General features: G+C 36.5%; 1 non-coding gene and 1 pseudogene across 1 annotated transcript; both read left to right on the top strand.

Annotated features, from left to right (window-relative positions):
- The first annotated feature begins 2,728 nt into the window (after positions 1 to 2,728).
- On the top strand, positions 2,729 to 2,840 carry LOC124969047 (U6 spliceosomal RNA). The gene has a single exon (XR_007105918.1). It is a non-coding gene; the product is annotated as a U6 spliceosomal RNA (small nuclear RNA).
- A 14,057-nt stretch (positions 2,841 to 16,897) lies between these two features.
- Positions 16,898 to 17,493, top strand: LOC124959007 (mitotic spindle assembly checkpoint protein MAD2A-like; annotated as a pseudogene).
- The last annotated feature ends 9,831 nt before the right edge of the window (positions 17,494 to 27,324 follow it).

Raw genomic sequence — 27,324 nt, 5'->3', positions numbered from 1 at the left:
TTGAAATGACGGAAACAATAAACCAAATTAAGAACTCCATAGAAAGCATAACCAATAGGATAGAACAGCTGGAAGACAGAACTTCAGATATTGAAGACAAAATATTTAACCTAGAAAACAAAGTTGAACAAACAGAGAGAATGGTAAGAAATCATGAACAGAATCTGCAAGAACTATGGGATATCATGAAAAGGCCAAATTTGAGAATTATTGGGATTGAGGAAGGCTTAGAGAAACAAACCAAAGGAATGAACACTCTATTTGAAGAAATAATATCAGAAAATTTCCCAAATCTGAAGAATGAAATGGAAAATCAAGTCCAAGAGGCTTATAGGACTCCAAATACACAAAATTACAACAGACCCACACCAAGGCACATTATAATGAAAATACCTAACATACAAAATAAAGACAGAATTTTAAAGGCTGTGAGAGAAAAGAACCAAATTACATTCAGGGGAAACCAATACGGATATCAGCAGATTTTTCAATCCAGACCCTAGAAGCTAGAAGGACCTGGAACAACATTTTTCAAGCTCTGAAAGAAAATGGATGCCAACCAAGAATCTTATACCCAGCAAAACTTACCTTCAAATTTGACGATGAAATAAAATCTTTCCATGATAAACAAAAGCTAAAAGAATTTACAAAAAGAAAGCCAGCATTACAGAACATTCTCAGCAAAATATTTCATGAGGAAGAAATAAAAAACAAAGAAGCAAATCAGCAAAGGGAGGAATTATCCTAAAGGAACTGTCAAATAAAGGAGGAACCAAGATGTGTCAAAAAATAAATAAATAAATAAATAAAATTTTAAATATGAACCAAATGATCGGGAATACAAATCATATCTCAATAATAACCTTGAATGTTAATGGCCTGAATTCATCAATCAAAAGACATAGACTGGCAGATTGGATTAAAAAGAAAGATCCAACAATATGTTGCCTGCAAGAGTCTCACCTCATAGAAAGAGATACCCATAGACTAAAGGTGAAAGGATGGGGAAAAACATACCATGTACATGGACTCAGCAAAAAAGCTGGAGTATCCATACTCATTTCAGATAATGTGGACTTCAAGTCAATGTTAGTCAGAAGGGATAAAGAAGGACATTTCATACTGCTTAAGGGAAGCATAAATCAGCAAGATATAACAATCATAAACATCTATGCCCAAACAGTGGCTCATCCATGTATGTTAAACAAATCCTTCTCAATTTTAGAAACCAATAGACCATAAAACAATAATACTAGGTGATTTTAACATGCCTCTCTCACCACTGGACAGATCTTCCAACAAAAATTGAACAAAGAACCATAGATCTCAATAACACAATCAATAATTTAGACTTAACAGACATTTATAGAATATACCATCCAACCAAGAGCGAATACACTTTCTTCTCAGCAGCACATGGATCCTTCTCTAAAATAGACCATATATTATGCCACAAAGCTAATGTCAGCAAATACAAGAAGATAGAGACACTATCTTGTATTCTATCAGATCATAATGGATTGAAATTAGAAATAAATGACAGAATAAAAAACAGAAACTACTCCAACACCTGGAGATTAAACAATATACTATTATATGATGAATGGATAACAGCAACACCTGGAGATTAAACAATATGCTATTATATGATGAATGGATAACAGAAGATATCAGGAAGGAAATTAAAAAATTCTTAGAGGTAAATGAGAACAAGAAACATCATGTCAAATCTCTGGAACACTATGAAAGCAGTACTTAGAGGAAAATTTATTTCATGGAGCACATTTAATAAAAGAAGTAAAACTCAACAATAAATGACCTAACACTACAGCTCAAAGCCCTAGAAAAAGAACAGACCAACACCAAAAGTAGTAGAAGACAAATGGGCTAAGAAAATGAACAGACACTTCACAGAAGAAGATCTACAAGCAATCAACAAACATATGAAAAAATGTTCCACATCTCTAGTAATAATACAAATCAAAACCATCCTAAGATTCCATCTCACCCCAATTAGAATGGCGATTATCAAGAATACAAGCAACAACAGGTGTTGGTGAGGATGTGGGGAAAAAGGTACACTCATACATTGCTGGTGGGGTTGAAAATCAGTGCAGCTACTCTGGAAAGCAGTGTGGAGATTCCTTAGAAAACTTGGAATGGAACCACCATTTGACCCAGCTATTCCACTCCTTGGCCTATACCCAAAGGACTTAAAATCAGCATACTAGAGAGATGCAGCCATATCAATGCTCACCGAAACTCAATTCACAATAGCCAGATTGTGGAACCAACCTAGATGCCCTTCAATTGATGAATGGATAAAGAAACTATGGTATATATATATACAATGGAATATTACTCAGCCGTAAAGAATAATAAGATTATGGCATTTGCAGGCAAATAGATACAGTTGGAGAATATCATGCTAAGTGAAACAAGCCAATCTCAAAAAACCAAAGGACGAATGATCACTCTGATAAGCGGATGATGATACATAATGTGTAGTGGGATGGAGGCAAGAATGGAGCAAAGATGGATTGTATAGAGGAAAAAGTGGGGTGGGAGAGGTGGCGGGAAGGAGAAATAACAGGATGAGAGAAGCATCATTACCCTATGTACATGTATGATTATACAAATGTTGCAACTCTACTTCATGTACAACCAGAGGAACAAGTTGTACCCCATTTGTTTACAATGAATCAAAATAAATAAATTTTATAAAAGAGTGCTCGCTTCGCTTTGGCAGCACATATACTAAAATTGGAATGATACAGAGATGATTAGCATGGCCCCTGCACAAGGATGACATGCAAATTTGTGAAGTGTTCCTTATTTTTGAGAATAATGGGGGAACTTAAGAATATGTAGAAGGAAATGAGAGGGAGGGGGGTATGAAAAATGGTGGAATGACATCGTCACCCTACGTACATGTATGATTACACGAATGGTATGGATCTACATTGTTTACAACCATAGAAACAAAATTATGTTCCCATTTGTGTACAATAAATCAAAACACAGTCTGTAAAAAATTAAAAGCTAAATAAAAAAGAGCTAAGAACAAGCAAATAGTACAATAATTGTATCCCACAAACATTCAAATAGCTGAAGAATTCTAAAATCGTGAACCTAGAAAAAAGTTGCTCCACTATAAAACCACAGCATGGAGAAGTTGAATCTTTCTGGTTGCCTATCCTAGTGGTTATTTTGTGAAGTGTTTATAGTGTATTCCTCAATATCTTTTTCATAGTTTATCTAATTTTGTGTATCTTTTCAATTAACTGGATTTCCCCCTCAATATCTCTTTTCTTCTTTCTCAACTCCATCTCTTTCATCCTTTCCGCTCTCTTCATTGGTCTTCTGTTCCTTTCCCTGCCCCACCCAGTTTTTTCTGTTTTTCTCCACTTTCCTTCTTCTCCCAATACAAGTTAGTGTTGAGGATGCTAACATGAATGCCTTTATTTTCAGTTGATTCCCTGTTACTTCTCACCCACTTCCTCATTGGTTAATAGAGTTGTAGAGATAATCAGTAACAATTTTTTTAAGCATAGGTGGTTATGCTTTGCTCTTAAGTTACCACTGTTCCTGGCAGTTACTCTCTCCCCTCAAAGTGCTACTGGTGGTTGAACTTGGTTCTTGATTTATCCTGATGGGATGGAGCAATTTTTCAAACACTAGCTCACCAAGCCGACTTTGTATCCGTTAAGTTCACAAAGTCATTCTGATCTATAGTTGTCCTGTGCCAATTTTTTTCTGCTGTGCTTCTCTATCCCTTCGTGTCACCTCTCATTTCTATGCCAACCCAGCCACACTGATGCCACAGGCTTGGATCTCATGTGTTCTTTCTTGGCCTTTGTTGGCAGCACCAACATTTATAGGTCTGCCTGAGTCTCCATGTCTACTACTGAATTCCAGTGAATGCCCTCATCACCCACCTCAAGGAGAAACAGTTATCTCCCTGCTTCAATTCCAAGATGCAGAGAAATGGGAGAGTGCAGACTCCCTCTAGTCTTCCATTTTTGTTCAAAAATCTATATTGTGAAATTTTTACTACACCATCATCCTACCAAGTGGGAAAAAAAAAAGGCAAGGAAAATTTGAAAGGAGCAAGAGTCTCATGAAGACATGGAGTCTTGTTTTGATAGCAGTTTTTCATCCTGCTGTTCAAATGTCTCTAGCTATAGCCTCAGGCAGTTCAATGAGTTCTCTGGGGGACTCACTCATCAGACATGAGGCTTATTCCTTGAAATTTACATCAAATTGTCCATCTTCAGCTTAGAGAGCTTTAAGAAAGAGGAGTTCCAATTCTTAGTTGGATTGCTGTGGCCAGATATCAGAGAAAATCAGAACAATTGAGAATCAAGTCTAATCTGCACGTAGATAATTGTTAAGAGCTTAAAAACAATAAACATAATTATAATCTAATAATGTGTATTATAATTTTTCTTTAGAAGATATTTTTTCTCGGCAGCCATACCAATAATAATAAAAGAATACCAAGGATAATGAAAGAAAAATGAATTTGTTGACAATTATTCTTTTAGTTCTATCACTTTTTGCATGATTATTTACATAAGTTTATCAAGAACAGCAACTTAGCATATAGAAATTTCAGACTTAAAAATCTCCTATAAATAGAAAGGCAAACAAGGGAGACATTAGATTTCACCTGTAGTATCTAATCACTTGAGTTTCCTGGGCCTGATAGGAAGTGACAATTTGATTTCTTCACTATAAGTCTGGGGACATTGGAAGCCAGTCCTTCAATGTATATTTTAAAACATACTATTTCCAGCTATATCCTGTTATAAATAGAATGGATTCTTATTCAACTTACCCAAATGGCTATATTGCCATGAAAAAATAAAAACTACTCCTGATAGTTTCTGAGTCTTGAAGGAATCAAATAGGAAGAAAAGAAGTAAATGCTTCCACCTTTGTTCACAAAAGTATATTTTGCCAAATTGCTGTAAAGTATACATAGCTTAAGGAAGAAGTGTCCTTAATCTAAAAAACAAAAAATGTTTAGCATGTAGCAGTGTTCCAAATAAAAGATAAAAAATAGCCATAAACGTTATCAGTTCTGTCAGTCTCCTATAACTAATTCTTGTTCTGTTTGACCTTTGCTACCAATTGCATAAGCCATCAGTTTCTTACTACAGTTCTGGACATTTTTATTTAGTTCATTGATCTTGAAGGTATCAGAAATCTGTATTCAAAAGTACTTGTGGGAAGAGACTCAAGATGGCTGAACAAAGATGCTCAGTGCTCAGTTTCTCCACAAAGAAGAACCAAAGTAGCAGGTTTATAGTTGCATTTGGAGGTGAGTAACCATGAGAGAACACTGTAAATCAGTGTGCAAAAGATAGCTGATATCTTGCAAGATTCAGAGACCTGGGACAACCACATAGTCAGAAAAAACGAAACGCCCCAACCTCTGCCACTCTGGCTCCACATTCATGGGAGGGTGAGTCTCTCCTTTCCAAAGGTAAAAGTGAAAGAGATAGTTTCCAGCAACTCTTATCAAGGGCCGATGATGGAAATCTTAGCTACCAAAAAGTCTGACAGTCCTCACAGGTTCACAGTCTAGTTAGATAAGTAACCTGAAATCGGCACAGTAGTCTGACATTGGAAAGGGATCTCTCATCATTTTCCAGTGAAATCCCCAGGGTGCTGTACCAGGAGCCATCTTGAGAAGTAAGATATCAAATGAGTTTGGGTTGCTCTAGGGGTAAGAAAACCCTGCATACTCCAATCTCTGTGACTCCTCAGACGTTCCACTGCACTGTCTTAGAGGGAATCTGCCTCATGAACCCAATTTAGCTCAGAGTGACTGTGACTAAGCCCACCAGGTACCTTGCACTGTAACTCAGCGGGGAACAAAGGACACTTTCCTCAAGGACCAGGAGATCATGGTGCTTACCCTCTAAAACCAGCAGCTTGTGGACTTACACCAGTGCCAAAAGTGAAGGCTGGTGCTCCCACGGTCCCTGCCACCTCTCCACCCTGTTCTGCACCTGGAGGCATGTTACAGGTGTTGAGGAGAACACATTGTTCCCCCAGCAAGCCTGCCCACCAGGGTTTGCTGAGGAGTTGCGTGTAATTCCGTGGCTCCAGCCACTATTCTGTCCCCTGACATGCATGACCAAAGGGGGCCCCAAGCAGATAGTTGCCAGGCCCTGGTTATGGTCCTGCTCCAGGGTAGGCACTGCCACAGGAGTGGCAGAGAGGAAAAGCAGAGTCCCTGTTGCCAGCCCACCCATGCATCTCCTGCTGCCACTACCCCAGTCCAGCACTGGGTCTCATCATGCTTGAGTGTCAGGACTGCGTGTAAACATCACAGAGGGAGTGCTATGGTTCCCACCACACATCTAACCATGCAGCATCTGACCAATCAGAGATCGAGTCACTAGGGCCCCCACCATGGCTGGGACCCCCAGTTCCAGAGGCCCTTGACAGTAGCTGAGTAACACTGCCTGAAGAAAACCCCACCCATCCCCTGACAGGGGCCACCATTCCCACTGTATTAGTAGCCACATAGTGAGCACCCCATTCTCACTACTGTCTGCACCAAGCCAGGCTGAACAGTTAGGGTCCCTACTTTTGCGTGGCCTGTGGAAACAATGAGTCTTTCCAACTCTGCCACAGTAGGCATTATACCCAAAGACACTGATCACGGTCAAAGAGCTATAGGGCGCTACACACAATAAAAAGCTACAATCAAAGAGAACATTTCATAACAAACTGGCACCCCAACGCACATCATTGGGAGAAAGCCATCTGTTAAGAAGACCACCCTATAGGCATGGTACAGATATCTGATCAGTCTGATGTGCAAATCCCAACATGAGAACAAAGAAATATGAAAGGAAGATAATATGATACCACATCTCCACCCCCCAGAAAACCACATAACATTGTGGAGTGTTATTCAGCCATAAAGAAGAAGAAAAGCCTGGCATTTACAGCAAAATAGATGGAACTGGAGGACCTAATGTTAAGTAAAATAAGGCAGATACAGAAAGATAAGTATAGCATGTTGTTTGTCGTATATGAAAGCCAAAATAGTTGACACAAAATAGAATAGCTAATACTAGAGTTTGGAAAGTGGGAGTGGAGGGTAGAAAATGGTGATTGGATTAGATCACCATATGCTGTTATATGTATAAGAAAATATCACACTGAACTTATTAACATGTACAATTCCCATGTATTAAAAATAAAATTTAAAAAGCCTGTATTAGACTTTCCCTCCCCATAAATCTGATTGTAGATGCATTTAGAGAAGAAACAAAAATGTAGATGGCAAAAATCTTGGAATAGCCAATGAAAATTCTGGTGACAATTTAGTAACTAATAAGAAAATTCAGTTATTTTCATTTCATATATTTTAAGATTCTAATCATGACTGACAGCATCACAATAAGACCATTGGGCTAATTTTACAAAATTTTTAGAAGAGTCACATCAGCAGCACTTCCAAACAAATATAACACAGGCAAGATTCAGCTTCCCTTTATTATTTGACAATGCTTCTCCTACAAGCCAATATACCAAATAAACATAGGTATCTTATCATCTCTGGGAAATAAGATATGTGTCCTGTAAGGATCCCCAGGGATCTGACTGGAAAACCTCAACATTAATTATAGGACAAAAAAAGTTAATTTCAATTTTGGATCCTGGGGAAGCCTGCCAAAGATGTCAAAAATGTTAAAATATTTAATCAAAAGCAAATCACAGATCTTCATGAAATAAGTCATTTATTTAACTATAGTGATAATTAAAATACTTTGAAAGGAAATGCAGACAGTTATTTTGATTTGTAAAAATCTTAATTTTTTTATTTTTATTTTATACAGACTGCATTTCGATTCATTGTACACAAATGGGTACATCATTTCGTTTCTATGGTTGTGCCTAATGTAGATTCATACCATTCCTGTAATCATACATGTACATAGGGTAATGATGTCTGTCTCATTCCACCATCTTTCATACCCACCTCATTTCCCTCTATGTAATCTAAAGTTCCTCCCTTCTCTCACCCCCACCCCCACCCCCATTATATATCACCATCTGCTATTGGGGAAAACATTCGGCCTTTGGTTTTTGGGATTGGCTTACTCACTTAGCATGATAATCTCCAATTCCATCCATCTATCTGCAAATGACATAATATTATTCTTTATGGCTAAATAATATTCCATTGTGTATATATACCACAGTTTCTTTATCCATTTTTTCAAGGTTTAGTTCCCCTCTCCCATGACTCTCCTCTTCACAGAATGGTGTTTGGTTGGGCTCCTGGTATCTGGGGCCTTTGCAGTCCCCTGATTGGGAGAGTAGGTTGCAGGATCCTTTTAGAGGGGTCCCATCATCCCCTGAGTCCTGGTTGAACTTGGAGAGCAAGGGCCAAAATCCTGTCTGTCCTTTAGCCTTTTTATCCTCCTTGGTTTTGGACTCCAAGTCTCAGTTGGAGAAAAAGGTCAGTTCCACCAGTCTTCAAGTGGAGTAGTGGATTCTAACCCTAATCTTTGTAATTTTACAGCTCACTATTCTACTGAATCAGGGTTAATCCTGGAATTGGGAGTCAGTGCCCTAATCTGTCCTTTAAGTGATGGCTATCATCTTAAAATATTGCTCAGATTGTTCTCTCAGAGTTGTGAATTTTGTAGAATGTTAACAGGCAACAGTCCCAAAGTCTAACAAGGAGAATACAAACCAAAACAAAAGCAAAAGGAATCCAGTTTGTACAGAAGTTTTGAACCAGTAACCTAATTTTTCAAAAACCATTTTTTGCCAATAATAATTAAAGGAAAACTAATTAGTCCATAAAATAAGTTTAGTTTGTCAAAAACTGTACTTATTAATGTACTCTTCCATGAGTCTGATAGCAAATGCTTTAAATAAGAATCAAAACTATAAATGACAATTCTAGGGGAAGTCAAAATGGCAGAGTAGAGGAGGTTGTTTTCCAATCTGCTCTGTGGAATGAGACAAATAGCTTTTCACTGAGGTGGGTGAAAAGAGAAACCTTACCAGTATTCAATAGCTGACTCTCAGAACAGCCTAGGGACTCAGAAGTTTGGATAGAATAAAATAAAAAAAATAAAAAATAATGAAAGAAAATGCTCATTGCTTGCACAGACATCTGCTGATGCAGGCCCACCACAGGCAAATTGGAGAGGGGAACTATGAAAACCTGGTTTTCAGCTGGCACTGTGGTGTGTCTTGAAATGAAGAGATCAGTGATCAAGGACTTTGCTACTGATCAAGTGGGTAGGCTACACTAGAGTCACATGTGGGAAAGAGACTGTGCATAGCCCATGGAGAGCCAAGATAGCCACCAGTATTCCCCACTGTGCTACATCAGCTGGTGGGTGTGGGTCCAAACTGAGACCCCCAGATCTGTGTATTTCCAGCTGGGTCTGAAAACCTGACTGGCAGAGGCCTGCCATGCTACCAGAGTGTGACAGGAAAACCAGGTGAAATTCAGGCATGGAAAGTATTGTACTCAGGGGAATTCAGGACATTCAGACTGAAGAGATCCAGGGTACTTCTCACCCACTGAGTCTGGTGGTTTACAGGAACCATGTGGGAGGACCAGGAACTTGATCTGGCTGAGGGGGTGTGGTGGATGTGTGCTTTGGGACTGATTCCAGGAGACTGAGAAGTGCAGGATCCACAGGTGGTGGAGGGAGTGAAGGACTGCCTCCTCCAAACCCAGGGGAGACTCCAGGGGTGCAGACTTCCAGTACAGATTGGATCCTGTAGGCATTGGAGATTTGCTGATTTAAAAGCTTCAGCCAAATCGTCATTCAGCAAAACATGGGAAGAGGGGTCTAGCTCGACCCAAACCTGACCTCCAAAACCTGTGCTATGGGAACTCCTCTCACAGAACTCTATAGCAACCCCAAGCTATGAGTGGAGCAGACAACACCCTCTGACTCATCCCATCCCATTCTGCCAACAAGGGAAGCTGAGAATGGGCAACTTGATGAACTCCACAAAAAAGAAGAGGACTTGACAGCCTCCAGCTACTATTCTCATGTGCAATACATTCCTCAAGAAAAAATGGAAAGACAATTGGAAACAGACAACCAATATATGATATTATTGACAATATTTGACTACCACAATGGAAACAATTCCTTACTCTTCCATTAAGAACCTTATTCTTAAATTGTTTGTGTGCTTAATGGTTCATGGACATTTGTACATATTCATATTTGTTTCATGCTTCTCGTTTCTAGCAATACTTGGAGGTAGTTAGTTTTCTGGACTCTATCTTTTGAGGGCTAGGGTTTTTACTTGGTATACTTGGGTTTTGTTTTTCATATTTTTTGTTTTACTATTTTTCTCCTATTTCTCTTGATTCTCTACCTCTCTTTTCTTTCTCTAACAGCTGAATTCTATTATTCTGTCTTTCACTCTTCTTTAACTCTTTACTACTACCACTCTGTCTCCTCCTCCCTCACAATTATTACATCCTACATCTCTTTTTTATTCTCCCTCTTCACCTGTTTGAAATAGCAAACCCATTTCTACTCTTGGCAATTACTTACCATACCATTTCTTTTTATAGTGCCAAGTAGCAGTGTAGATATCATAATAGGAACTAAGTATTTAGTGTAATGCTGTATATTGTTTACAATGGTTGTTGTTATTATTGGACTCTCCCTAAACTGTGAAGTACTAGAAACCTTCAGGGACACTATAAATTTGTAGGGTAGGAGCTCAGATCCCTCATATTCTTACTGATAAATGGGTAGACATACAAAGGGTGTGAAAAAGCAGGAGAACAAACTAACCTGAACAAATCAGAATATCTCATTAACAGAATCCAATGGTATCACAGTGATACAGGCATGTCAGAGAAGGAATTTAGAAAATTCATAGTTAAACTAATCTGCAAGATAAAAGATAATGTCAGGAGTGAAATCAGAGAGAAAATCTAAGAAGCAAAAGATCACTTCAATAGGAGATAGAATTCCTGAAGGAGAATCAATTGGAAATCTTTGAAATGAAGAAAATAATAAAACTCAGGGAAAGCATCACCAGCAGACTAGACCACTTGGAAGACAGAGTTTCAGGGAAGGAGGAAAAAATATATAATGTTGAAAATAAAAGATGTTAAGAGACCATCAAGAGAACTTCCATGAAATACAGGATAACATAAAGAGTCCAAATTTAAGATTTATCAAGATGAATGAAGGTTCTGAAAAATAAATCAAAGAAATGCACAATCATTTCAATGAAATAATGTCAGAAAATATTTCAAATCTTAAAAATGAAATTGAAAATCAAATACAGGAGATTTACAGACTTCAAATATACAAAATTACAACAGATCTACACATTATTATGAAAATGCCTAACATATAGAATAAGGATAGAATTTAAAGGCTGCTAGAGAAAAATGACAGGTCACATTTAGAGGTAAAACAATCTGGTTCTCAGCTGATTTTTTTTTTTTCCAACCCAGAGCCTAAGAGGTAGGAAGTCTTTGAATGATATCGCCAAACTCTAAAAGAAAATGGATATCAACTAAGAATACCATATCTGGCAAAATTAAATTTCAGATCTGATGATGAAATCAAAAACTTCCATGATAAACATTATTCAGAACTTGAAAACCCATACTATGAAACATGCTAATTAAAACATTTAATGAAGAAGAAATTAAAAATAAAATTAAAAACAAGCAAAGGGAGAAACCTCACTACAAGAATAGTCAATCAAATGAGAAACTAATTCAAATTAAAAACCAGAAATAAATCAAAATGACAGGGAATAAAAATTATTTCTCAATAATAACATTGAATGTAAATGACCTAGACTCATCAAAAAAAAAGACATAGACTGGCAGAATGGATTAAAAAACATGACCCAACAATATGCTGTCTCCAAGGGACTCACGTCATAAGCAAAGACAACCACAAACTGAAGGTGAAAGGATGGGGAAAAACATATCACTCACATGGCTTGCATAAACAAGCAGGATTTCTAACCTCATATCAGATAAAGTGTATTTGAAGCCAAAGTTAATCAGGAGGGACAAAGAAGGTCATTTCATGCTGCTTAAGGTAATTATATGACAAGAAGAAATAATGAATTTAAGTATTGATACTCTAACAATAGAGAATATACATACATCAAACAAGTCCTTCTCAATTTCAAGAATCAAATAGACCACAACATAATAATAGTTGGTGATTTTACACACCTCTCTTACCACCGGATAGATCTTCCAAGCAAAAACTAAATAAAGAAGCTCTAGTACTAAAAAATACAATTAATAATTTTGACCTAAGAAATATCTACAGAATATTTCATCCATTAATGAGTGGATACACTTTCTTCTCAGCAGCACACAGATTATTTTCTGAAATAAACCATATCTTAGGTCATGAAGCAACTCTCAGAAAATACACAAAAAATAGAGATAATATCTTGCATTCTATCAGATCATAATGAAATGGAATTGGAAATCAATGATAAAATAAAAAATAGAAGTTACTTTAATACCTGGAAACTAAATAACAATCAATGAATAGCAGGAGAAATAAAGGGTGAAATAAAAATACTTAGAGGTAAATGAGAATAGTGTACAATGTATGAAAATCTCTGAAACACTACAAAGGCAATTCCAAGAGGAAATTCATAGCATTGAGCACATTCATTAAAAGAATAGAATGTAACAAATAAATAACCTAACATTACATCTCAAAGTCCTAGACAAAGAAGAATAAATCAATACCAAAAGCAGTAGAAAAGAGAAAATGATTAAAATCAAAACCCAAATTAATGAAATTGAAACAATAACCAAAAAATTTTTCAAAAGTCACCAAACAAATAGTTGGTTCTTTGAAAAAAATAAATAAAATTGATAAAGCCTTAGCCAAGCCAATGAAGAGGAAGAAAAAGAGAGGAAAAACTCAAATTACTAAACTTAATGACAAAAAAGGAAATATCACCAGGGACACCACTGAAACACAGACAATAATCACAAATTGTTGTGAAAATTTATACTCTGATAAAAAAATCTTGAAGACATCAACAAATTTCCAGAGACATGTGACCCACCCAAATTGAGCCAGAAGGGCATATAAAACTTAAACAGATCAATTTCAAGCAATGAAATTGAAGAAGCCATCAAAATTCTACCAACAAAGAAAAGGCCAGGACTGAATGGATGCTCAGCTGAGATCTACCAGACCTTCAAAGAAGAACTAACACAAATCTTCCTCAAATTATTTCATGAGATAGAAAAGGAAGGAATCCTCCCAAACTCATTCTATGAAGCTAGTATCACTCTGATACCAAAACCAGACAAAGACACATCAGACCAAATTCCTGATGAACTTAAAGGCAAAAATTCTCAATAAAATTCTGGCAAATCACATACAAAAATATATTAAAAAGATAGTGCACCATGATCAAGCAGGGTTCACCCCAGGGATGCAAGTTTAGTTTAACATACAAAAAATCAATAAATGCCATTCACCACATCAACAGACTTAAAGAAAAGAATCACCTGATTATCTCAATAGATGCAGAAAAGCATTTGACAAAACACAGCATCTATTCATGTTCAAAACACTAGAAAAATTAGGGATAGTAGGAAAATACCTCAACATTGTGAAAGCTTTATATGCTAATCCCAAGGTCAACATCATTCTAAATGGAGAAAAATTAAAAGCATTTGCTCTAAAAACTGGAAAAAGACAGAGATGCCCTCTTTGATCACTTCTATTCAACATATTCCTGGAAACTCTAACCAGAACAATTAGGCAAAAGAAATAATTTAAAGAAAGAAGAGCTCAAACTATCACTATTTGCTGATGACATAATTCTATATTTAGAAGATCCCAAAAAATCCACCAGAAAGCTCTTAGAACTCATAAACAAATTCAGCAAAGCAGCAGGATATAAAATTAACATCCATAAATCAATTGTATTCCTATACACAAATGATAAATCAGATGAAAGAGGAATTAGGAAAACTATCCCATTCACAATAACCCAAAACAAATGAAATACTTGGAAATCAATCTAACAAAAGAGGTGAAAGACCTCTACAATGAAAACTACTGAACACTTAAGAAAGAAATTGAAGAGGATCTTAGAAGTTGGAAAGATCTCTCATGTTCATGGATAGGCAAAATTAACATTGTCAAAATAGTCTTATTACCAAAAGTGCTATACAGACTTAATGAAATTCCCATAAAAATGCTGATGATGTTCTTCATAGAAATAGAAAAAGCAATCATGAAATTCATTTAGAAAAAATAAGGGACCCAGAATAACCAAAGCGATCCTTAGTGAGAAAAGTGAAGAAGGAGGCATCACAATATCAGGAGAATCAGTTGGAAATTGATTCACAATATCAGGCCTTAAGTTATACTACAGAGCTTTAGTAACAAGAACAGCATGGTATTGGCACCAAAACAGACATGAAGACCAATGAAACAGAATATATGATACAGAGACAAACCCACAGAATTACAGTTATCTCATACTAGACAAAGGTGCCATAAACATACATTAGAGAAAAGATAGCTTCTTCAACAAATGGTGCTGGGAAAACTGGAAATCTATATGTAATGAACTGAAATTAGACCCCTATTTCTTATCCTGCACAAAACTCAACTCAAAGTGGATCAAAGACCTAGGCATTAGGCCAGAAACCCTGTGCCTCATAGATGAAAATGTAGGCCCAATACTCCATCATATTGGCTTAGAAATTGACTTCCTCAACAAGACTCCTAAAGTGCAAGAAGTAAAATCAAGAATCAATCAATAAATTTGTAGTTTGGATCAAACTACAAAGCTTTTTCACAGCAAAAGGAAATAAGAGCATGAAGAGAGAATGTACAGAATGGGAGAAAATCTTCACTACCTGAGGTCAGAGAGAGTATTAATCTCCAGGACATAGAAAGAACTCAAAAAATTAACAACAAAAAAGAAAAAAAAAACCCCAATCAATAAATGGGCAAAGGAACTGAACAGACACTTCACAGAAGAAGATGTATCATCAGTCAACAAATATATGAAAAAATGTTTAACATCTCTAGCAATTGGAGAAATGCAAATTAAAACTACTCTAATATTTAATCTCACTCCAGTCAGAATGCAATTATCAAGGATAAAAGTAATAATAAATGTTGGCGCGGATATGGGGAAAAGAGTACATTCATACATTGCTGATGGGACTGCAAATTGGTTCCATCCTTCTGGAAAGCAGTATGGAGATTCCTTGAAAAACTAGGAATGGAACCACCATTTGACTCGGTTATACCACACCACAGTATATATCCAAAGGTGTTAAAATCAGCAAACTACAGTGATGCAGCCACATCAGTGTTTATAGAAGCTAGATTCACAATACTTAAGCTATGGAACCAACTTAGGTGCCCTTCAACAGATGAAATAATAAGAAAATGTGATATATATATATATATATATATATATATATATATATACCCTGAAATATTACTCAGTCATAAAAAAGAATGATTTTACAACATTTGCTGGTAAATTGATAAAACTGGAGACTGTCATGCTAAGTGAAATAAGCCAATAGCAAAACACAGTTAGAATTTTGAGGAAAGTTTAGCAAATGATAAGAAAATTTGGTTATTTCCATTGTATACAACACTTTTAGATAACAATAATGAGTGATGGTATTATTCCAGAGCCATTAGACTTTCCTTATTACCTCTCCAGAAATATATCCAAATCTTCATTCCGTCAACAACAGGCCAATTTTATCCAATCACAAAACATTAAGTGACATAAATACATTCCCTTTTGAACTTGTTCTTCAAGGATAAGTGAAACTTTTTTAAAACAATGTAAAGTGTTCTTATTCATAGATGATTCCCTAAGTGACTAATGTCCAAACTTTTTTATAATTTATTTATTTTGATTCATTATAAACAAATGGGTACAACTGTTGTTTCTCTGGCTGTACATGAAGTAGAAAGTTGCACCATTTGTGTAATCATATACTTTTAATTATCAGAGTGTCACTCCTTAGAATACAAAATATTAAGGAAGTCTAGTTGCCGTTGCTTGGATAATGATCATAATCAGAAACACGCAAATACAAGCCTGGAAAAAGACAATTTGTGTTTAGAGGACACCAACTTGGTGAAGCATTCTTGTAAGCATTGTATTTCAGAAGGTTCATACACTTTGGGAACACAAATACATTTGGCATACAAAGAAGTCAGTCACAATTAGCATCACAGCTATACAAAAGTTCTTTATATGCTAATTTAGCTTTTACTTTGGAAGCAAAATTAGTCCATTGCTCAGAAAGATAACAGCAATTATGTGGTTATGCCTCCAGCAGATCTACAAAGGGTTGTAGCATGGACAAAAATCAAAGAACGGCTTTAGACTTCTTATAAGTTTAGGAAATACTGCTCATTATCCCAAATAGACTTATTACCTGACGTATAAGTGCATCGCACACACACAAAAACAAAATGCTTATTCCATCTAAGCAAACAGATGCAAACCAGGTTTTAAATGACAGGACTTTTCTCTTCCATCTGACTGTTCCTCAACACAAATGACAGAAATGCCAAAATTTTGTTGACTATTTTACATATTTAAGGTACAATCCACATTACATAAAAGAGATTATTCATTAGTCATTTTTCATGCATTACATCTATATAGCTTTAACTCCACAAACTTTTGCATAATACTTAAAGTCCAAATATATAGCATATTTAGTCCTCAAATTGATCTTAGACAGAGATATGATAGGGTATCAAATACATCATAGTATCCTAAATGAGTAGTTGTCCATTTAACCATATTATAAACCAGATTTTCAAAGTGTCATTTAAGAATGGACCAACCTGAGTGCCTCACCATGGCCCAGCAGCTGTCCCCAAAGCCAGGCATCACCCTCCACAGGAGCATGGAGATCAGGACCAAGTTCTTTTTATTCTGTATCAGTGATGCATATATCCCTCTGAAACCTTCACTCGAGTGCAGAAGTGTGGACTTACCTTGCTGGTAACTACTGACCCTGAGCTCATAAAGTACCTCAACCGTGTGTTGGAACAACTGAAAGGGTGGCTGTTAAAATGCTCAGTTCAGAAGCTGGTGGTGGTCACCTCGAACACTGAAAGCAGGGAGGTCCATGAAAAGTGGCAGTTTGATATTGAGTGTGACAAAACCACAAAAAACAACAGTACTCCCAGAGAGATCTCAGAAAGATATCCAGGATGGAATGCACTCAACGATCAGACAGGGCACAGTGAGAGTGACATTTCTACCACTGTTGGAAGTTCCTTGTTCATTTGATCTACTGATTTCTACAAAGATTTGGTTGTACCTGAAAAATGGGAAGCTACAGAACCACAATTCATTACCAATTCTGAGGAAGTCCGTCTTTGCTCATTTACTACCACAATCCTCAAAGGAAACAGCATGGTGGCCTACAAAATTCCTGTCAATGACTGAGGGTGAGATGAGGAAGATTGTTTGATAATTCTCAAATGTGGTTTTCCTGAAACAAAGCCAACTGCAGTTCATGTGTTGCATTTCATCAGTTAGTTTTAGCTGGGGAGCCAGTAACATCCAGGATGAACGGTGCATAATTGTTCCATGTTTGTATCCATGTGACCTGATGCAGAGTTAACGTAGTGAGTACTCTGTGCATTGTTCCAGAGCAGTCAACAGATTTTGTTATTGTTAGAACATGAACTCCTTTGAACATGATAGTGTAGATGGAAAATCTTTTGCTACAAAGCTAATTACTTTTATGAATCGTTTTGGTCAAGGTACTTGACTCAAAATATAGATAGATATTTGAATATAAAATAATACAGCAAAAGAACTCTGAACATGAAGAATCTTTGTTTAGATTATGAAAGTAATAAAAAAATACTACTTTCTTGGGTCCTTTGACATTTATTAGATTGTATAGTTTCCACATGGAAAAAATGCTTAGTATTTGATTTTAATATATGTAACTTGAACCCACAAAGCAACAGATAATCGTACAATTTAATTCTTGTAATACAGAACTCTTAAATACTTAATAAATCAAGCTTTAAATGATAATGGTGAATAAAGTTAGATCTATGTTTTGAATTTGTCTTTTAAAAAAATAATCAAACTATGCTATGTTCATGTATGAATATATTGCAATGAATTCCAGTTTTATGTATAACTGATATTAATTTAAAAATTAATAAAAGGAAGACCAATAGAATAGAGGAAGGTGGCCAGGGGAAAGGAGTAGTGGAAGTAAGGGAGTATTCCTGGATTTCAGAATGGAGTATTATGAGTATGTCAAAACAAACCCCACTTTTATGTATAACTCTAATGAGCTAATAAAAAATAAACTTGAAAAAGAACAGATACCCTGGCTTTGCTAAGATTCTTTTCCCTAAGCAATTAATGTCTAACAACAGCAGAAGACACAAGAAATGATCTCAGTAAAACACAATCTTTGTAGAGAGATCCAAGATGGTGGACTAGAGGGAGGCTGTGTTCCTTGTTGCTCTGTAACTTGGGTTTCGAGCAGAGGAAAATCTGTTTCTCTGTGAGGCAGTCTTTGCTGCTTATCAATCCCCTGCTCTTTACCCAATCTGTCCACCTTGATCACCTATCGTCTGCCAGCATATCAACTACTCTTTGAGTGCAGATTGCTCACTGACTGCCATCTATCATCTGCCATTTGCCCATCTACCTGCCTCTTGTTAGCCCATTGTCTGCCTTTCACCTACCCATCATCCACTGCCCAAGGTCCACCTGCCAATCATCTTCTGGTACCCTGCAGAACTCCCCCACAGACGATCAGTGGATCGCCAGCTGCCTGCTGTTGCCTGGAATTCCACTGTCACAGTACCTGCAGATTTGATTACATGTAGCTGCTGTCATTTTGGGAGAACAACCAGGACCTGCAGGACCCCTGATTGACTGCACCCCATATGCACTCAGTGCCCATGCCCCACACTGCAGCTCCCCATTTCCCAACACGTTTGGAAGCCAGTGTGGCCATCTTGGATTATCCTGGAAGTGGAAGCTTCCATCTCTAGGTGGGGCAAATTCCATACTGAGATGCCTGTTGGAGACCGGAAGCTCATTGTCAGGTACCTCTCATGCATCAGGCTACTGAAGCCTGGGAGGTTTGAATAGTATATGACTGTTATAGTGTAGTTTTTACTCCTTTTTGAAAAATTTTAAGTTTTTATTTATTTTTCTTGCTCTCTGTTTTCCATTTATTTACCTGTTTTCTCAGAGTCTCTTTCTCCCTTTTCTCATGCTAACAACCAACTTATTTTGATTACACTTTCACTCTTCTTATGATCTAGAACTTCTAAATACTCTTTTCTTATCCCATTAACAGTTACATCCTACACCCCTACCGTCCTCTTTGTCCTCCATTAGAAACTGCAAACCTCATTGCAAATCTATTTGTTATACTGTAGATAATAATTGAACTCATCCTCTCTGTTTATTATGACAATAATGTTAACATCTTCATAGGGGCTATTTGGTTTGGGGCTGCATATTGTCTGTACTGGGTATTACTAATATTGATCTCCCCCTTAAAGAAGAAGTTATGGAAACCTGCAAAGTCACTATAAGCCTATATGGGGGAACCTGTTATACCCCAGATATGCACTGCTAGAGTAGAAGATACAAGAACAACATGAGAAAGCAAGGGAAGAGAGTGTCCCCCCAAAAATCCAGATTCTATACTAATAGAATCCAATGACAGCATGGTAGAAGAAATGTCAGAAGAGGAGTTCAGAATATACATAATTAAAATGATTCAAGAAGCAAGGGATGAGATAAGAGAGCAAAGGCAAGCAGTAAATTATCACTCCAATAAGCAGTTGGAAGAGCAACTGCAGAAAACAAAAGATCATTTCAACAAAGAGAGATTCTGAAAAAAAAAAAAAAAAAAAACCACAAACAGAAATCCTTGAAATGAGGGAAACAATAAACCAAATAAAAAATTCAGTGGAAAGCATCACCAACAGACTAGATCACATGGAAGACAGAACCTCAGACATTGAAGACAAAATATTTAATCTTGAAAATAAAGTTGACCAAACTGAGAAGATGGTAAGAATTCATGAATGGAACCCCCAAGAACTATGGGATAGCATGAAAATATCAAATTTAAGAATTATTGGGATTGAGGAAGACACAGAGATACAAACCAAAGGAATGAACAACCTATTCAAAGAAATAATATCAGAAAATTTCTCAAACCTGAAGAACGAAATGGAAAATCAAATATAAGAGGCTAACAGAACACCAAATATACAAAATTACAACAGATCCACACCAAGGCACATTATAATGAAAATGCCTAACATACAAAATAAAGACAGGATTTTAAAGGCTGCCAGAGAAAAGCACCAGATTACTTTTTAGGGGAAACCAATACAGATAACAGCAGATTTCTCAGTCCAGATCCTAAAAGCTAGAAGGGCCTAGAACGACATATTTCAAGCTCTGAAAGAACATGATTGTGAAATAAGAATCTTATACCCAGCAAAATTAATCTTCAGGTTTGAAGATGAAATAAAATCCTTCCATGATAAACAAAAGTTAAAAGAATTTACAAATAGAAAGCCTGCACTACAGAACATTCTCAGCAAAATATTCTGTGAGGAGGAAATGAAAAACAACAATGTAGGTCAGTAAAGGGAGAAACTACCTTAAAGGAAAAGCAAATCAAAGGAGAAACCAAGTGAAGTTTAAAACCAAAAATAAGCCAAGATGACTGGGAATACAAATCATATTTCAACATTAATTGCCTATTTGAACATTAATGGCCTAAACTCATCAATCAAAAGACATAGACTAGAAGATTGGATTAAAAAGAAAGACCCAATAATATGCTGCCTTCAGGAGACTCTCTCATAGAAAAAGACATTGAAAGACTAAAGGTAAAAGAATGGGAAAAAAAATACCATGCACACGGACTCAGTAAAAAAGTGGGGGTTTCCATCCTTATGTCAGATAAAGTGGACTTCAGATCAGTTAGTTAGAAGGGATAAAGAAAGGCCTTTCTGATCAGAACAAGCTCCAAGCCACAGCCAGCGCGGCATGCTCTGGCCCGCAAGCGACTTCAGGCACCAGGACAGGGCAGCCAGGGACTTCTCCAAGCAGCCCGGCCCCCTGGGGTGGGAGGCGCCTTTCAAGGCTAGCTTCTCGGAGCAGACCGCCCAGTGAGAGCCTTTCTACACAGAGCCAGCCACAAAAAATAAATAAATAAATAAATAAATAAATAAATAAATAAATAAATAAATAAATAAATTGTGTATACCTTCCTAGTTCATATGTCTCTAGAAATTTGTTGATGTCTTCTAGATTTTCTATTTTGTTGGGGTATAGATTTTCAATGTAGCTTCTAATTATGTTATGTTTTTCAATGAGTCTGTTGTGATTTTTCATCATGAATTCTAGTAATTTGAGTTTTCTCTCTCCTTGTCTTTGTTAGTGTGGCTAAGAGTTTATCTATTTGTTTACTTTTTCAAAGAACCAACTTTTTGTTTTGTCAATTTTTTGAATTGTTTCTTTTGTTTCAATTTCATTGATTTCAACTCTGATTTTAATTATTTCCTGTCTCTTATTACTTTTTGTGTTGTTCTGCTTCTTTTTCTAGGGCTTTGAGATGTAATCTTAGGTCATTTATTATTGCTTTCATAGTGTCCCAGAGATTTTGATATGTTGTATCATCATTCTAATTTACCTCTAAGAATGATTTTTATCTCCTCCCTGATGTTTTGTTATCCATGCTTCATTCAATAGCATATTATTTAGGCTCCAGGTGTTAGGAGTAATTTCTGTTTTTTATTTTGTCATTGATTTCTAATTTCATTATGTTATGATCTCATAGAATGCAGGGTAGTATCTCCCTTTTTTTGCATTTACTAAGGGCTGCTTTGTGGCATAACATATGGTCTATTTTAGAGGAGGATCCATGTACTGTTGAGAAGAAAGTGTATTTGCTCGTTGAAGAATGAACTATTCTACATATGTCTGTTAAATCCAAGTTGTTGATTGTATTTTTGAGTTCTATGACTTCTTTGTTTAGTTTTTGTTTGGAAGATCTATCCAGTGGTGACAGTGGTGTGTTAAAGTCAACCAGAATTATTGTGTTGTGGTCTATTTGATTCCTGGAATTGAGAAGGGTTTGTTTGATGTACATGGATATGCTATTATTTGGGGCATAAATATTTATGATCGTTATGTATTCCTGATTTATGGCTCCCTTAAGCAGTATGAACTGTCCTTCTTTATCCCTTCTTTTTTTAATTTATTTATTTTTTTTATTTTTTACAGATTGCATTTTTTTTATTATTGTATACAAATGGGATACATGTTGTTTCTCTATTTGTACATGGCATAAAGGCATACCATTTGTGCAATCATAAATTTATATAGGACAATGATGTTTGATTCATTATTTTTTCCCCTTCTCCCCCACCCCTCCCACCCCTCTTTTCCTCTATACAGTCCTTCTTTCCTTCATTCTTACCACACTCCTTATCCCTAACCCTAAACATAACCCTAACCCTAACGCTAACCCCTCCTACCCCCCATTATATGTCCTCATCTGCTTATCAGCGAGATCATTCATACTTTAGTTTTTTGGGATTGGCTTATCTCACTTAGCATGATATTCTCCAACTGCATCCATTTGCCTGCAAATGCCATAATTTTATCATTCTTTATGACTGAGTAATATTCCATTGTATATATATATGCCACAGTTTCTTTATCCATTCATCAACTGAAGGGCACCTAGGTTGGTTCCACAATCTGGCTATTGTGAATTGAGTAGCTATGAACATTGATGTGGCTGTATCTCTGTAGTATGCTGATTTTAAGTCCTTTGGGTATAGGCCAAGGAGTGGGATAGCTGGGTCAAATGGTGGTTCCATTCCAAGTTTTCTGAGGAATCTCCATACTGGTTTCCAGAGTGGCTGCACTAGTTTGCAACCCCACCAGCAATATATGAGTGTTCCTTTTTCACCACATCCTTGCCAACACCTATTGTTGCTTGTGTTCTTGATAACCGCCATTCTAATTGGTGTGAGATGATATCTTAGGGTAGTTTAGATTTGCATTTCCCTTATTACTAGAGATGTTGAACATTTTTTCATATATCTGTTGATTGCTTGTACATCTTCTTCTGTGAAGTGTCTGTTCATTTCCTTAGCCCATTTGTTGATTGGATTATTTGTATTCTTGGTGTAGAGTTTTTTGAGTTCTTTATACATTCTGGAAATTAGCGCTGTATCTAAAGTATGGTTGGCAAAAATATTCTCCTACTCTATAGGCTCTCTCTTCACATTGCTGATAGTTTCCTTTGCTGAGAGAAAGCTTTTTAGTTTGAATCTATCCCAGTTGTTGATTCTTGCTTTTATTTCTTGTGCTATGGGAGTCCTGTTAAGGAAGTCTGATCCTAAGCCAACAAGTTGAAGATTTGGATCTACTTTTTCTTCTATAAGATGCAGGGTCTCTGGTCTGATTCTGAGGTCCTTGATCCATTTTGAGTTTAGTTTCGTGCATGGTGAGAGATATGGGTTTAGTTTCATTCTGTTGCATATGGATTTCCAGTTTTCCCAGCACCATTTGTTGAAGAGGCTATCTTTTCTCCATTGCATATTGTTGGAACCTTTGTCTAGTCTGAGAAAATTGTATTTATTTGGGTTTGTGTCCATGTCCTCTATTCTGTACCATTGATCTACCTGTCTATTTTGGTACCAATACCATGCTGTTTTTGTTACTATTGCTTTGTAGTAGAGTTGAAGATCTGGTATTGCAATACCCCCTGCTTCGCTCTTGCTACTGAGGATTGCTTTAGCTATTCTAGGTTTTTTATTCTTCCAGATGAATTTCATAATTGCTTGCTCTATTTCTCCAAGAAACACCATGGGGATTTTAATTGGAATTGCATTGAATCTGTATAGCACTTTAGGTAGTATAGCCATTTTGACAATATTAATTCTGCCTATCCAGGAACATGGGAGATCTTACCATCTTCTAAGGTTTTCTTGAATTTCTTTCTTTAGTGTTCTGTAGTTCTCATTGTAGAGGTCTTTCACCTCCTTTGTGAGATTGATTCCCAAGTATTTTATTTTTTTCAATGCTTATGTGAATGGGGTAGTTTTCCTAATTTCTCTTTCTTTTTTTTTTTTATTGTAAACAAATGGGATACATGTTGTTTCTCTGTCTGTACATGGTGTAAAGGCATACCATTTGTGTAATCATAAATTTACATAGGGTAATGTTGTTTGATTCATTCTGCCATTTTTTCCCTTCCCCCCCACCCCTCCCACCCCTCCCCTCCATCTATACAGTCCTTCCTTCCTCCATTCCTGCCCCCCTCCCTAAACCCAACTCCAACCCCAACACTAACCCTTCCCACCCCCCATTATGTGTCATCATCCACTTATTAGCGATATCATTCTTCCTTTGGTTTTTTGAGATTGACTTATCTCACTTAGCATGATATTCTCCAGTTTCATCCATTTGCCTGCAAATGCCATAATTTTATCATTCTTTATGGCTGAGTAATATTCCATTGTATATATATACCACAGTTTCTTTATCCATTCATCAATTGAAGGACATCTAGGTTGGTTCCACAATCTGGCTATTGTGGATTCAGCAGCTATGAACATTGATGTGGCTGCATCTCTGTAATATGCTGATTTTAAGTCCTTTGGGTATAGGCCAAGGACTGGGATAGCTGGGTCAAATGGTGATTCCATTCCAAGTTTTCTAAGGAATCTCCACACTGCTTTCCAGAGTGGCTGCACTAATTTGCAGCCCCACCAGAAATGTAAGAGTGTACCTTTCTCCCCACATCCTCACCAACACCTGTTGTTGTTTGTATTCTTGATAATCGCCATTCTAATTGGGGTGAGATGGAATCTTAGGGTGGTTTTGATTTGCATTTCTCTTATTACTAGAGATGTTGAACATTTTTCCATATGTTTGTTGATTGCTTGTAAATCTTCTTCTGTGAAGTGTCTATTCATTTCTTTAGCCCATTTGTCAATTGGATTATTTACATTCTTGGTGTAGAGTTTTTTGAGTTCTTTATAGATTCTGGAGATTAGTGCTCTATCTGAAGTATGATTGGCAAAGATTTTCTCCCACTCTGTAGGCTCTCTCTTCACATTGCTGATAGTTTCCTTTGCTGAGAGAAAGCTTTTTAGTTTGAATCTATCCCAGTTATTGATTCTTGCTTTGATTTCTTGTGCTATAGGAGTCCTGTTGAGGAAGTCTGGTCCTAAGCCGACATGTTGAAGCTCTGGACCTACTTTTTCCTCTATAAGATGCAAGGTCTCTGGTCTTATTCCGACATCCTTAATCCATTTTGAGTTTAGTTTCATGCATGGTGAGAGATATGGGTTTAGTTTCATTCTGTTACATATGGATTTCCAATTCTCCCAGCACCATTTGTTGAAGAGGCTATCTTTTCTCCATTGCATATTTTTGACACCTTTGTCTAGTATGAGAAAATTGTATTTATTTGGGTCCGTGTCCTCTATTCTGTACCATTGATCCACCTTTCTATTTTGGTACCAATACCATGCGGTTTTTGTTACTATTGCTTTGTAGTAGAGTTGAAGATCTGGTATTGCGATACCCCCTGTTTCACTCTTTCTGCCAAGGATTGCTTTAGTTATTCTGGGTTTTCTATTCTTCCAGATGAATTTCATAATTGCTTGCTCTATTTCTGTAAGGTACATCATTGGGATTTTAATTGGAATTGCATTGAATCTGTATAGCACTTTTGGTAGTATGGCCATTTTGACAATATTAATTCTGCCTATCCAAGAACATGGGAGATCTTTCCATCTTCTAAGGTTTTCTTGAATTTCTTTCTTTAGTGTTCTGTAGTTCTCATTGTAGAGGTCTTTCACCTCCTTTGTGAGATTGATTCCCAAATACTTTATTTTTTTCAAAGCTATTGTGAATGGGGTAGTTTTCCTAATTTCTCTTACTGAAGATTCATCGCTTATGTATAAAAAGGCCTTAGATTTATGTGCATTGATCTTATATCCCGCTACTTTACTGAATTCACTTATGAGATCTAAAAGTTTTCTGGTGGAATTTCCTGGTTCATCTAAGTATACCATCATATCATCAGCAAATAGGGATAGTTTGAGTTCTTCTTTTCCTATTCGTATCCCTTTAATTTCTTTGGTCTGCCTAATTGCTCTGGCTAGAGTTTCAAGGACGATATTGAATAGAAGTGGTGAAAGAGGGCATCCCTGCCTTGTTCCATTTTTAGAGGGAATGCTTTCAGTTTTTCACCATTAGAATGATATTAGCCATGGGTTTAGCGTAGATGGCCTTTACAATGTTAAGGAATGTTCCCACTATCCCTATTTTTTCTAGTGTTTTGAGCATGAAGGGGTGCTGTATTTTATCAAATGCTTTTTCTGCATCTATTGAAATAATCATGTGATTCTTGACTTTAAGTCTATTGATATGGTGAATTACATTTATTGATTTCCTGATGTTGAACCAACCTTGCATCCCTGGGATGAAACCCACTTGATCATGGTGCACTATCTTTTTAATATGTTTTTGTATGCGATTTGCTAAAATTTTGTTGAGAATTTTTGCGTCGATGTTCATTAAGGATATTGGTCTGAAATTTTCTTTCCTTGATGTGTCTCTGTCTGGTTTAGGAATCAGGGTAATATTGGCTTCATAGAATGAGTTTGGGAGAGTTCTCTCCTCTTCTATTTTCTGGAATACTTTGAGAAGTATTGGAATGAGCTCTTCTTTAAAAGTTTCGTAGAACTTGGCTGAGAACCCATCTGGTCCCGGACTTTTCTTTGTTGGAAGGCTTTTGATGACTTCTTCTATTTCATGACTTGAAATTGGTCTATTTAAATTGTGTATGTACTCCTCATTCAGTTTAGGCAATTCATATGTCTCTAGAAACCTGTTGATGTCTTCGAAATTTTCTATTTTGTTGGAGTATGATTTTCAAAATAGCTTCTAATTATGTTTTGTTTTTCAGTCGTGTCTGTTGTGATATTTCCTTGTTCATTCCGAATTTTAGTGATTTGGGTTTTCTCTCGTCTTCTCTTTGTTAGTGTGGCTAAAGGTTTATCAATTTTGTTTATTTTTTCAAAGAACCAACTATTTATTTTGTCAATTTTTTGTATTGTTTCTTTTGTTTGAATTTCGTTGATTTCAACTCTCAGTTTAACTATTTTCTGTCTTCTACTACTTTTGGTGTTGGTCTGTTCTTCTTTTTCTAGGGCTTTGAGCTGTAGTGTTAGGTCA

Source organism: Sciurus carolinensis, chromosome 1 (genome assembly GCF_902686445.1).
Source record: "Sciurus carolinensis chromosome 1, mSciCar1.2, whole genome shotgun sequence".
Classification (NCBI taxonomy): Eukaryota; Metazoa; Chordata; class Mammalia; order Rodentia; family Sciuridae; genus Sciurus; species Sciurus carolinensis.
The sequence above is the reverse complement of the archived record's forward strand: the minus strand, read 5'-3'. Positions and strand labels throughout refer to the sequence as shown.